The following is a 14678-nucleotide window of genomic DNA, read 5'->3' on the forward strand; positions in this document are numbered from 1 at the left end:
GTGCAGTAAGAAGTCATTAATGAGTGGTGCTGGTTTCCAAAACCATAAAACTAAAATTGACTCCAGAATCCGCATTTTTCGGAAAAATCAGAGGCGCGAAATAATAAGGCTACAATATTGAAAATTGGTAGGATGCTTCAGTTCACCCTAATAATAATAATGGAAATACCACAATCAGTTACCTCTTCTAGTTTTTTAGTAATTTAGTAAAAACTACTTTTGTGAGTAAAATGTACATAAGCATTATAGATTAAGTACTTTAAATTTTAATGATAAAACAAATTCTTTAAGACCAATGATCAGATAGGACAATTAACAAAGCTACACCAAGTTTTAGTCTTGTAGCATAATTAACAGCTGATACAAGTCTTGATAAAGCTATGGTTCAGAGGTAACAATCTACCGTTAGTTCCATTGTAAAAATTCTAGAGAGTAAAGTTTTAATTTTAGCGGGCTGAGATTTTCTACGTGCTTCTGTACTGCTCAGATGTATGTATACAAAAATTGAGAAGTTTGTAAAGCTATTATTAAATGTGATATTTAAGATTATGTGCCTGAGATAGCGATCATTTGGAGGCTGCAGGCATCTGCATAGGAACGGAAAGAACAGATGCTCTCTTGGCGGTACGCGCCGGAGCTATATAAAAAGAGCGGCAGAGGCAGTAGTAAGCTCACTCCGCATTAGACCAACGCCTAGTCCACGCGAGCTTAACGTCCGATCGCGCCTCGCCTCGGGTGACGTCATAGCGGGCTGTGACAGTAAACGGACATTGAAAATCGCGAGGACTGTACACCGTCCTGGATCGTTTAGACTTCGGTAACAAACTGTTATTGTGCCGTCCGTGTGAAGTATAATTCCGCGTGGCAAGTGGTGACTAATTCCACTTTTAAGGCGAGCATTAATCTTTTTTTTTAACATTATTGCGAACTATTAATAGAGCACCGTTAGTTAGAGTAATGAACTATTCGGGAGGAACTTGCTGTAGAAGTCGCCTCTGAACTATTAAACGATTGGCTGAATTAACAATATTTAATGTCTTTAGCATTTTCAGAAGTTTCGAGTAATTTGTGTGAGCCTTTAAGATAATAAAATCTTGATTGGAACTTTAAATTTTATTGAAGCAGCCCTAATCCCGTGAAGAACTATGGATATTTTTCGTTTAGCTGGGCTGTACAGGAATGTGGCCGTGCAGACTGGGAACTAAGGTCAGTAAGTTTCCCTTCGCTTTCTGACTGGCCACCAAATTAGTTGCCAGGCTCGCGTGATTTAAGGTGGCAATGTTCAACTTTCATTCAACATTAAACAACGACTTCTTCGCCGTCCCACATATGTTGCATCGGCAATAGTCTGTTACGTGAAATGAACATTCAAACAACTCATTCGACAACTTCTTCGCCGCCCCACAGTTTCTGTATTTAATGAACAGCGCCTCGGATAAGCTGATGTGTACACAATACGCTTACATACCAAATTACACTGTCGAAAAATATCATCGAACATAAACGTGAAATGGTAGGTAACATAAAGCTGGGAGGTGTAAGGCGTTGAACTCAACATAACTGGAAAGAAGAAGGTTCTTTTATAACTTTTATTCGCCTCAGTGGCATTCGAACAACACTGACATTAAGAAATGAACGACTGAATTCCTGAGAGAGATAAAACTGGAAATAGAATAAAATTATTTTGACTTCTTTTAAAACAGGTGTTATAAGAAGCACATAATCAGAATGACGCTTCAAGTTATTCTTTTAAACATCTAAGAAAAGTTTCAAAATTTTGCTTATACGGGTTTTAAATATAATAAACAGAGGCTGAAACAATATTAACAGACGTAACACGTTTTTCGACAGTTCCCCATTATTCATTATCTGAGTTAATAAAATGCCCAATTCATATGTAAACAATAAAAATTTCAACAAAGTTACGTCGCAGTCGAGACAGTAGAAAACTAAATTATTTGATTAGTAATGTGCCATTGATATTACCTTACCAGCTTTAACTTGGCCCAGACATCGATCGATTCCTTCATTTAGCTTAGATACTCTGAAACACGTGCAGGTTAAAAATTTAGTACCCCATAGTACAAAAGGTGACAACTGAATTGAATTACTGATCTCACTTCGTAAGACCTCACAAGGTCATTTCAAGCCATAACCATCAACAAAATAAGTCATGCCCAGTAATCTTGAACTGAAAAAAAAATAGTGTGCGAATTGAACACGTATGTATTTTATACACAATTCAAAAGAGTAATCCTCTGTGACACTTTTAACCTCTCGGTCCTTAAAAAGGAAACAGACAAACTACTATTCAGTTCTTTGTGTCCCTAGCAATTAATGCACTAAATAGTAAAAGACTTTCAGTTTTGTAAGGAATTGTTTTTTTACAGATGGTCTTACGAATAACTCTGGCATGTTGTTGTAACTCGGACTACTGATCCACAATAGATTTATTTTTGAGTAGTCAGTCTTGTGACTTGTTTGATGAAGCATGCCATACATTCCTCTCCCGTACCAGCCCCTTCATCTCAGAATAACACTTGACGCTGCATCCTCTACTATTTTTTGAATGTATTCCAATCTATGTCTTAACCTACAGCTTTTACACTGTGGGGCTCTCTCTCTCTATTACCATGGAAGATACTTCTTGATGTCTTGAAACATGTGTAATGATACGGTCCAGTAGTGTCAGTATTATTCACATTTTTCTTTCCATTTTTATTCTGTGAGGAACCTTCTCATTCTTTACCTTATCAGTCTACCTACTTTTCAATATTCTTCTGTACCACTACATCTCAAACGACTCGTTAGGGTTGTGTTTCCGGCCGGTGTGGCCGAGCGGTTCTAGGTGCTTCAGTCTAGAGCCCCGCGACCGCTACGGTCGAAGGTTTGAATCCTGCCTCATGCCTTGCTGTGTGTGATGTCCTTAGGTTAATTAGGTTTAAGTAGTTCTAAATGCTGGGGGACTGATGACCACAGATTCTAAGTCCCGTAGTGCTCAGAGACATTTGAACAATTTTTTTTTTGTGTATGTTTCCGTAGTCCATGATTCACTACTGTACAACGCTGTGCTCCAAACGTACATTCTCAGAAAATTCTTTCTCAAATTAAGATGTATGTTCGATACTAGCAGACTTCTCTTGGCGAGGAATACCGTCTTGGTCTGTGCTAGTTTGCTTCCATCCATACGGTGTATTCTTTTCAGGCTGTTCATTCCGTTCAACAATCTTTTAATGCTTCTTCACTTTCACTGAGAATATGAATAACATCAGCGAATCTCATCGCTCATATCCTTTCTCCGTGAGTTTTAATCCCACTCTTGAACCAAACATTTATTTCCATCTTTTTTAATGTGAGCAGTTCGTTCTTGGACTCCCAACTTTATTGTTCACTCCTGGTTCTTGTACGTGTTGTCTACTACCCCTACTTCCTGACAGCTTACTTCTATTCCTCACAACATTTGACATCTTCCATCATTTTACGGTCTGCGAAGATTGATAAGTCCTATGAAAGACTTTTGATTTTTCTTTAACCTTGCTTCCATTATCAAGCTCAATTTCAGCAACGCCTCTCTGGTATCTTTACCTTTCGGAAAGCCTAACTGATCGTCATCAAACAAATCCCCAATTTCCTGTTCCAGTCTTCTATGTGTTATTCTTGTGAGAACGTTGATATTTGAGATTTTAAGCTGATAATGCGATAATAAATGAAAAACAACAGTTTGCTTTTGTTCTACAATATTACGTTTATTGTGCTAATCGGTTTTCGGCTTACAAGGCCATCTTCAGACATTTACTGATTGTCACCAAAGAAGTTACAATGCTTGCAAACAACAATGGAAGAGACGTAACACCTCTAGAAACACACAGTAAGTAACATCTTTGGCAGTGTGGTTGTAATGGCATGAAGAAGTAAAAAATATATCAGTAAAACACAATAAAAATAATATTGTAGAACAAAAGCAAACTGGTGCCTTTCTTTTAGTATAATGTTGTTATACCAAGAACGGACGGAGATTCTGTTAACATGACTATGCAATAGTTCTTGCACTTATTTGCTCTTCCTATTTTCGGAATTGAACGGATGCTTTTTTTTCCAAAAGTCTGATAGTATGTTGCCGGCCTCATACATTATAAACATCAGCTTCATCTGTCATCCGGTTGCTATTCCGCCCAAATGCATTCCTTATCATTTCCGTTTCAACCCCAGTTTCTTCTTCTCCCCCACTGAAGCTTTTAGTGTACTCTTCCCCTTCTCTCACTTTCCTCTGTCTTTAAGAATGGAATTCCCGTTGCACTCTTGATGTTACCACCCTCGCTTTCAATCTCACCGATGGAGGCCAAGACTTTTCATATGCTGAGGCAATCGCCTAACGATCATTCTGTTGATTTCTTCAAATATTTCCTGTAGCAATTTCCCTTTGGCTTCTCTGAACTTCTTATTTATTTCACTTCAAAGGGGTTTTTGTTGGTGTGTTCCTTTCTTTCTTAGGACATTTTTGTGCTTCCACCATTCGTCAGTCAACTGAAGTATTCCTTCTGTTACTCAAGGTTACTTCGCATCTACCTTCCCCATGAGCATGTTCGTCTGTCCAACATATGTGACTGTCCTTTTCAGACATGTCCACCCCATTCAAATGCGTTTATGATTCCACAGCAATTCAGTATCCCACTTCGTTCCTCACTTATATTGCTGCACGATTTTCTTAAACTTCAGTCTGCTCTTCATCTTTACTAATTTTTAATATCAATCTTCCCTTGGGTACGCCTTACAATCTAACAAATCATTTCAGAATCTCTTACTGACCGAGACTGAAGCCAGCTGCAATCTTCTCCTACCTCCGTGTCTTGGCCAGGTATACCTTCTGCTCCTATGGTTCTTTAACAGAGTATTCGCTATTGTCAGATTAATTTTATTTCAGGTCTCATTTCTGCTTCCAAGCCCATATTCTCCAGCAACCCTTTCTTCTGCTCCTTCCCCTACAAAAACATTCCATCCCCCATGACTATTAGATTTTTCTACTCCCTTTAAATGCTGATTTACCCGTTCCATATTCTCACATATTTCCTCCTATCTCTTCATCTTCTGCTCTCTAAATCGACATGTGAACCTGAACTATTGTCGGCGTTGGTTTTCTGTCGATTCTGATGAGAATGATACTATCACAGTACTATTTAGGGGTCTAATGACCTGGAATGTTAAGTGCCATAGTGCTCAGACCCATTTGAACCATCTCTCTCTTCATTACCTTCCTATTGATGATGAATCCAGCTCCCTTTTACCATTTTCTGCTGCTGTTGATATTACCTTATATTCATCCGACCGCAAATCCTTGTCTCTTTGGCTTTACGCTTCATGACGTCAACTATTAACAAAGCTTCATCATTTATCTTTTCATATTTTGTGTCGTTCTTACTTCGTCCCAACTTCCGACATTTATCTGCCCAGTTCGTAGTATGTATTCCTTTCGTTGGTTTCCAAAATTGCTGCCCATGGTCACTTCCTCCTTGATGAATTAACACTAGTGAAAGATAGCGTAGTACGCGAGAACTAAAAATTATATTTGTGTAAGAAGGCCTCGTTCACAGAATATGGGTTATTACGAATCAAAACTAGTACATTCGTCGCATTCTACAGAATGTGCTCACAGTTTCCTTTGTACGCCGATCCTTGTCTGCAGAGTAAATGCTGCGAGCTAGGCGTGAGGAAGCCGAAGCAGATGATTCAAATGGTTTAAATGGCTCTGAGCACTATGGGACTCAACTGCTGAGGTCACAAGTCCCCTAGAACTTAGAACTACTTAAACCTAACTAACCTAAGGACATCACACACATCCGTGCCCGAGGCAGGATTCGAACCTGCGACCGTAGCAATCTCGCGGCTCCGGACTGAGCGCCTAGAACCGCTAGACCACCGCGGCCGGCCGAAGCAGACGAAACGGGAATTGTGTCGACTCTGAAGATACGAACTCGCAACTGTCTCCGGGCAGTCTAACGTAACCACTTCCTGTCAGTGGTCGTTCCAATTGGACCAGACGACCCAGTCCATTCCATATAAATACATACCACGCAATTTTTGAGCCACCACCAGCTTGCACAGTGCTTTGTTGATAGCTTTGGTCTTCTGGGGTCTGCGTCACACTCGAACAATACCATCAGCTCTTTCCAAATGAAATCGGGAATAATCTGACCAGGCTATGATCTTCCAATCGTATGGGGTCCTATAGATATGGTCACGATCCAGGCAGAGAGGCTGCAGGCAATGAAGTGCTGTAAGCAAAGTGTCGGTCGTCTGCTGCCCTAGCCTAGAGAGCCGGTATAGGGAGAGAGTGGCCAACCGGACGAGACGGCAGCCACTTTCCTGCCAAACTGCGGGTGGGACTTCTAAATGACCAGTAGTGGAGTAGTGGAGTACACACTAACCGAATCAAAAGCACAACACAATATGGCGAAATCATTCGTTAAATGCCTTTGTTTATAAGAATAATGTGTTATAATAATTTTCACAGAGCCAATTTACAGGGCTGTTTTCAAAGTTAACTATGTATATAGCAAGTAGTTTTCTATGTAGGAAAAAGCAGAAACGACTTACTTCGCGTAGATAAGATTACTTGGTAGGTTTCCACAAGGTTCCTGTTTGATTTATGTCAGCCCTGTTGACTGCGACTGCTCACTGCTTTCGTCTTTCTTCATTGCGTGTAAATGCTAACATGCGAAATCCACCTTCGCCTCTATTGGAACAACCAAATGCAGCACAAGTTGGCAGATTTTCTTTTTTTTCTGTCATCAGTCTACTGACTGGTTTGATGCGGCCCGCCACGAATTCCTTTCCTGTGCTAACCTCTTCATCTCAGAGTAGCACTTGCAAACTACGTCCTCAATTATTTGCTTGAAGTATTCCAATCTCTGTCTTCCTCTACAGTTTTTGCCCTCTACAGCTCCCTCTAGTACCATGGACGTCATTCACTCATGTCTTAGCAGATGTCCTATCATCCTGTCCCTTCTCCTTATCAGTGTTTTCCCCATATTCCTTTCCTCTCCGATTCTGCGTAGAATCTCCTCATTCCTTACCTTATTATTCCACCTAATTTTCAACATTCGTCTATAGCAACACATCTCAAATGCTTCGATTCTCTTCTGTTCCGGTTTTCCCACATTCCATGTTTCACTACCATACAATGCTGTGCTCCAGACGTACATCCTCAGAAATTTCTTCCTCAAATTAAGGCCGGTATTTGATATTAGTAGACTTCTTTTGGCCAGAAATGCCTTTTTTGCCATAGCGAGTCTGCTTTTGATGTCCTCCTTGCTCCGTCCGTCATTGGTTATTTTACTGCATAGGTAGCAGAATTCCTTAACTTCACTGACTTTGTGATCCTCAATCCTGATGATAAGTTTCTCGCTGTTCTCATTTCTACTACTTCTCATTACCTTCGTCTTCCTCCGATTTACTCTCAAACCATACTGTGTACTCAGTAGACTGTTCATTCCGTTCAGCAGATCATTTAATTCTTCTTCACTTTCACTCAGGATATCAATGTCATCAGCGAATCGTATCATTGATATCCTTTCACCTTGTATTTTAATTCCACTCCTGAACGTTTCTTTTATTTCCATCATTGCTTTCTCGATGTACAGATTGAAGAGTAGGGGCGAAAGGCTACAACCTTGCCTTACACCCTTCTTAATACGAGCACTTCGTTCTTGATCGTCCACTCTTACTATTCTCTCTTGGTTGTTGTACATATTGTGTATGACCCGTCTCTCCCTATAGCCTACCCCTACTTTTTTCAGTATCTTGAACAGCTTGCATCATTTTATATTGTGGAACGTTTTTTCCAGGTCCACAAACCCTATGAACGTGTCTTGATTTTTCTTTAGCCTTGCTTCCATTATTAGCCGTAACGTCAGAATTGTCTCTCTCGTGCCTTTACTTTTCCTAAAGCCAAACTGATCGTCACCTAGCGCATTCTCAATTTTCTTTTCCATGCTTCTGTATATTATTCTTGTAATCAGCTTCGATGCATGAGCTGTTAAGCTGATTGTGCGATAATTCTCGCACTTGTCAGCTCTTGCCGTCTTCGGAATTGTGTGGATGATGCTTTTCCGAAAGTCAGATGGTATGTCGCCAGACTCATATATTCTACACACCAACGTGAATAGTAGTTTTGTTGCCACTTCCCCTAATGATTTTAGAAATTCTGATGGAATTTTATCTATCCCTTCTGCCTTATTTGACCGAAAGGCCTCCAAAGCCCTTTTAAATTCCGATTCTAATACAGGATCCCCTATCTCTTCTACATCGACTCCTGTTTCTTCTTCTATCACATCAGACAAATCTTCACCCTCGTAGAGGCTTTCAATGTATTCTTTCCACCTATCTGCTCTCTCATCTGCATTTAACTGTGGAATTCCCGTTGCATTCTTAATGTTACCACCGTTGCTTTTAATGTCACCAAAGGTTGTTTTGACTTTCCTGTATGCTGAGCCTGTCCTTCCGACAATCATATCTTTTTCGATGTTTTCACATTTTTCCTGCAGCCATTTCGTCTTAGCTTCCCTGCACTTCCTATCTATTTCATTCCTCAGCGACTTCTACTTCTGTATTCCTGATTTTCCTGGAACATGTTTGTAGTTCCTCCTTTCATCAATCAACTGAAGTATTTCTTCTGTTACCCATGGTTTCTTCGCAGCTACCTTCCTTGTACCTACCTTTTCCTTCCCAACTTCTGTGGTGGCCCTTTTAGAGACGTCCATTCCTCTTCAACTGTGTTGCCTACTGCGCTATTCCTTATTGCTGTATCTATAGCGTTAGAGAACTTCAAACGTATCTCGTCACTCCTTAAAACTTCCGTATCCAACTTCTTAGCGTATTGATTCTTCCTGACTAATGTCTTGAACTTCAGCCTACTCTTCGTCACTACTATATTGTGATCTGAGTCTATATCAGCTCCTGGGTACGCCTTACAATACAGTATCTTATTTCGGAATCTCTGTCTGACCATGATGTAATCTAATTGAAATCTTGCCGTATCTCCCAGCCTTTTCCAAGCATACCTCCTCCTCTTGTGATTCTCGAACAGGGTATTCTCCTGTAACCTTTTCTTCCCCTACAACTGCATACCTGAACTATCGTTGTCGGTGTTGGTCTGCTGTCGATTCTGATTAGAACAACCCGGTCACTGAACTGTTCACAGTAACAGACCCTCTGCCCTACCTTCCTATTCATAACGAAACCTACACCTGTTATACCATTTTCTGCTGCTGTTGATATTACCTGATACTCATCTGACCAGAAATCCTTGTCTTCCTTCCACTTCACTTCACTGACCCGTTTTCAGATTTTCTAGTTTCCCTACCACGTTTAAGCTTCTGACATTCCACCCCCCCCCCCCCCCGACTCGTAGAACATTATCCTTTCGTTGATTATTCAATCTTTCTCTCATGGTAACCTCCCCCTTGGCAGTCCCCTCCCGGAGATCCGAATGGGGGACTATTCCGGAATCTTTTGCCAACGGAAAGATCATCATGACACTTTTTCAACTACAGGCCAGATGTCCTGTGGATACACGTTACGTGTCTTTAATGCAATGGTTTCCATTGCCTTCTGCATCCTCATGTCATTGATCATTGCTAATTCTTCCGCCTTTAGGGGCAATTTCCCACCCCTAGGACAAGAGAGTGCCCTGAACCTATATCCTCTCCTCTGCCCTCTTTGACAAGGCTGTTGGCAGAATGAGGCTGACTTCTTATGCCGAAAGTCTTCGGCCGCCAATGCTGACTATAGATCAAAATTTAGGCAGTGGCGGGGATCGAATCCGGGACTTACGACGTTTTGATTATGATTCAAAGACACTACCCCTAGACCACGGGTCACGGTCAGAACGAATTACAGATGTCAAAAACAATACTGTACAATGACTAACGTGTTTACTTAAAACATGTAGGCTTACCGACTTCATCACAAAACGCTTCATTATTTCAACTCGTATTTAAGATCGCAAACGCTAATTACGTACAGAAAACGATATACAACTAAATCGAATATACATGCACAACGCATAACAAGTCTCTCAATAATTCAAATACCTTTTTAATTGTTTCCAAAAGTTCTCTGAACTTCAATTCAACTCAAAAGAAAGGCGATCATAGGAAGCGCGAGAGTCATTTGGCGGCATTTTTCTACCAAAGCTAATCAACCAATCACTTGCAACTTGACCTATGGCCACTCTCTCTGTATACAGGCTCTCTACCCTAGCCCATTGACGCTAAATTTCTCCACACTGTCGCCACGCATACGTTCATCGTACGTCTCACGCCGATTTCTGTGGTACTTTCACGCAGTGTTGTTTGTCTGTTACCACTGACAACTCACCGCAAACGCCACTGCCCTCGGTCGTAAGGTGAAGGCCGTAGGTCATTTCATTGTCCGTGTTGAGAAGTAATACCTGAAATTTGGCATTCTCGCCACGCTCTTGACACTGTGGATCTCGAAATATTGAATTTCCTATATTTTTTTTAACAAAATTTAATGTCCCATGCTTCAGCTTCAGTGTCCATGCCGGGTTCCACGACTTAATTTTGTCATGCGGTCATAGTCATGTCAGAAACAGCTTTACAAAAATCGTCTTAGGGCAAATGGCAGCTGTGCCTCATTTATACCTTGTGTACGAGCTAGTACCACCGTCTGTATATGCGTTTACGGCTATCTCACGAATTCTGTCAAGTCGGTTCACAACAACTGCAAAGTGCATTCGAAATATGATGTAGAAAGAATCAGAAACTACTCGCAGCTGAAATGGCTCAGTTTTGGTTCTAAATTTATAGAAACAAGGGAGACAATTTCAAAGAGACAATACCAGTACGATCAGCTCTCACTGTGGATGAGAATGTCTCTTGAAACTACTGACTGGTCAATGAAACGCTCTGGACGTTTCTCGGATTACAATAATTTTATATCAGGCGAAAATGACATTGCTCTCATGGATTCATCTGTTTTCAAAATGAACTGTTGCGTTTGCCCTAAAATTTTTCTTTACGCGTCAGCTAATGTCGCATATGCTGCCAGCCGATATTAGAGGAATTATTGCAGGCAGCGAGACGGTGCTGAACGCACAGTGGTTGCCCGACACTGCCGCGCACCTGACCAGCAATTTTCCAGCTCACTGCTCCGGCCGACCGCTTTTTATTGGCTGTGCACAGCGGCCGCACCTGCTGACCCAGCTCAACATTCGTCTGACGCGGGGCGAGGCCGCAGTGGCCGCTTTATGGCTCCGCGGGCACGGATTAGTCCCACGCGGGCGCCGCTTTCAGCTACGCATAACGCATTTGAGCTGTCTTCAGTTTTATGCTCGTGTCGCCGAACTCCACAACACATGCTGGATTCCGGAAGAGAAGTAGGTACATAACTTACGAAATGAAGTATTCTAAGTATCTGCTACACTGGTCCTATATATAACGATACGTGCTATTTAGAAACAATTTAGGCTTTTTTGGGCTGATTATGATAGTCAAGCGAATTGGGGCATTGGTTTTGGTAGTGAACTCCTCGTGTAGGCACCTAGATTTAGGCTGTAAATCAACACAACCAACAACACAAAGTGAGGTCGAAGGTACGTTTACCGTATTTCAGTCCCGTACTGGTCGAAAATATGTCCGTCTATATGTTTCGGTACGAGCGCTAAAACCACTACCTCATTGTTTTGGTCCATAAGCAGGATATACGTTAGAAGTATAATTATATAGCAATGTTTATGCTTATTTCCTGATAACAATTGCGCCTTTCTTTTACAAGATTCCCATTGATGTTCCCTGATCAACTCCTCCACGCTTTTGTACGAAATGTACTGATCAGTTATGACCTACATCTGTACTCGGCCCATGACTGCTACGATGCTCATTTGACAAAGACTCCAAACGCTTGTTGCCCATTTAGTGAGCTGAGTTATTTTAATCCCAGTTAATACTTACAAATTAATTGGAGTAGTGTGTGGTATTTATAACTAACACTATCAAAGTCGACAATGCTTCGCTAATGTTAATTACTTGTGGGAATTTGATAAGCGTGCTAATCTCCTCTCTCCCCACTCTCTCTACATCTCCTCCTCCCCCTCTGTTCTTCAACCTCCTCTTCCTGCCCTCTCTCTGTTCATCAACTCCTTCACCTTCTATTCTCTGTCATCCTTGCGCGGGAGCCATGCTAGTCTCCTCTCTATAGTTCCAATTTTTGTGTCTGTACCGCCGAAGCGAGAACCCCATTCTCTCTCTGACAGGATCCTTATCACCAGTCTCTCCTCCTCTCTCCTCTCTAGTTTTGATATGCAGATGGGAAGGATTATGAAGTTTCGGACGATTCTGATTCCGTAGTAGCACTCTAAGCGTAAGCCGATATGGGCACAGATACGAATTTCCTGTTATCTGATAAAACTGACTGCACATGGTTATGGATACAACATTTGCCTAAATATACGTATCAGGGCAAAGAATATATACCGGAAAAAACAATTTGCCTGATCGTTTAGATGCCCTCCGATTGCAGTTAAAGCTGACTGTGCAGAACAAAACGAAACCACCTATTTTCAAAGCACACCATTGCACATATTCTTTCTCTTAGTCGGCTGTAATAAAAAACCTGTACATTACTGCTAATAAGTAGTAACGAACCATATAATATAAATAAATATGTGGACTATTTCCATCCGAACGTTAATAGCAGTGCCGTATAAGAAACTGTAGTAAACCGGTCAAGAATACGTCGAGATTATTGGTAAAAGGTTTTCCCTCATACGTAACATAAACTATATATGTTCACGTAACGAATATATTAAAAAGTAATTGGCATATGTTCATCCGAACGTTTGTTGGAGTCCGTGTAAAACATGAAGTAAATCGGTCGCGAACTGTTTGCCATTTTTGGTATCAGCTTTAAACAAAGACTCACCTGTATATCTGCACAACATTATATAATTATGTACCAGATACATTTATATTACGTAAACACTAAATCAGTGTATAGGCTGCGAGCGTCCGAACGTTTATCACAGTATAATGAAAACTATGAAGTAGATCAATCACTACGTTTTCCATATTTTTGCTACCAACGCTTCCCCTTTATATGCTAAATATATAGTTACGTACGGGATATATAAAAATAATGTAGGTTGTGTCCATCCAAACTTTTATTAGGTATCGTGTGCAAAGTTAAAGTAAATTGGTTAATTACCTTTAGGGATTTTTGATAAATATGTTAAACACCGACGGGTCTGTAGGAAGTACTATAAATACACGTAGACTAAAGGTATTACGTGTACCTCTTGTTAGAATATAAATAAATCACGGTGGGGAAACTTTATCGAGGCAGTTGAATGCAAGCGTCAATACACGAGAACTTAGACGGCCAAAGAATACAGGGATGATGTGGGGGAACAATCCCCGCCTTCCTCTGGTAGGGCTGGGATTTGTGCTTCTGCGAAAGCAGAACTGACACACAGGCTTGCGGACGGCCAAGCCCATCTGCCGTCATGAGAGTCGTAGTCGAACCCTGTTATGGACCAGAGTTAGCCTCTTCACACATGTTAGAAGTAGAACTCCGCCATTGCCGGTCTCAAGCCCTGGGCCCCATCTCGCATGTCATGGGGAAGAAGGAGGGGGAGGAGTAACAACCTCGTAAAAAAAGCCTGGGTCCTTCTGGCTCCGGATGGTAGCACCCTGTTAGGGCCCCTATCTAGGGATACAGGCGAAGCTCGGCTAACGGTCTCGAAGGCGGAAGAGGAACGGCGTTTCCCAACGGCAGACAGCGGAAGACCCACTGAAACATATCAGGTAGCGGCTGCACTCCATGTTATGGGCGGCTACCAAAGGCGTCTGTGTCCCCTTGTCAAGGGCGGCCTGAACACATCTTCTGGGGCTAACAACTTCAGTCGTATAACTGAACGGACATGAGCCGTCCCACCAAAACAATTTTTTAGCTCATGGAATGGATGGCACTATGGAATCGAGATTACCTCAGGGGGACAATTCCCCCTTGACCAAGGTAGACGCCAGCAGGCAATCGGATTCTAAAGGACCTGCCAAAAAGTGCATAAGGGAAGAGTCGGAGCTCCCAAGAACTTCAAAGAAGATTAAACCTAAAAAGACTTTCAGAATTGCAACCATAAATGTACAGACAATGGTTAAGACTGGTAAACTTAAACAGGTAATATATGAGATGAAAGAGAGAAGCATTGGAATACTAGCGATGCAAAAAACAAGATACACTGACGAACATACAGTGGAGTCAGCAGGCTTCATACTACTGAAGGGGAAACCAGGAGTTAAAGTGGGAAAGGAAAGGCATGCACCTAGTTGCTTTGGTACAGGGTTCGTAGTATACAAGAGATACGAGGATGGCATAACTGAAATGAAGAGCAGGTCAGAAAGGATATCAACACTGACATTTCAAGCAGGGAACAAAAAGTATACAATAATAAATGGACATGCACCGACAAATGACAAGAACAGGAAAGACAAGAGAGTTGCAGATAATTTCTGGGAAGAGCTAGATGAAACACTGAAAAACATACCATACAGACATGTAAAGATACTCGTAGGAGATTATAATGCACAGATTGGAAGAGAGAAGCAACATAAAGGAGTAGTGAGCGAGTACCCTGCACACCAGCAGACAATCGAAAATGGAGA

General features: G+C 41.5%; 1 non-coding gene across 1 annotated transcript; it reads right to left on the reverse strand.

Annotated features, from left to right (window-relative positions):
* Positions 1 to 12149: 12149 nt before the first annotated feature.
* LOC126357183 (U6 spliceosomal RNA) lies at positions 12150 to 12252 on the reverse strand. The gene has a single exon (XR_007566154.1). It is a non-coding gene; the product is annotated as a U6 spliceosomal RNA (small nuclear RNA).
* Positions 12253 to 14678: the final 2426 nt, after the last annotated feature.

This window comes from Schistocerca gregaria, chromosome 3 (genome assembly GCF_023897955.1).
Source record: "Schistocerca gregaria isolate iqSchGreg1 chromosome 3, iqSchGreg1.2, whole genome shotgun sequence".
NCBI classification, from domain to species: domain Eukaryota; kingdom Metazoa; phylum Arthropoda; class Insecta; order Orthoptera; family Acrididae; genus Schistocerca; species Schistocerca gregaria.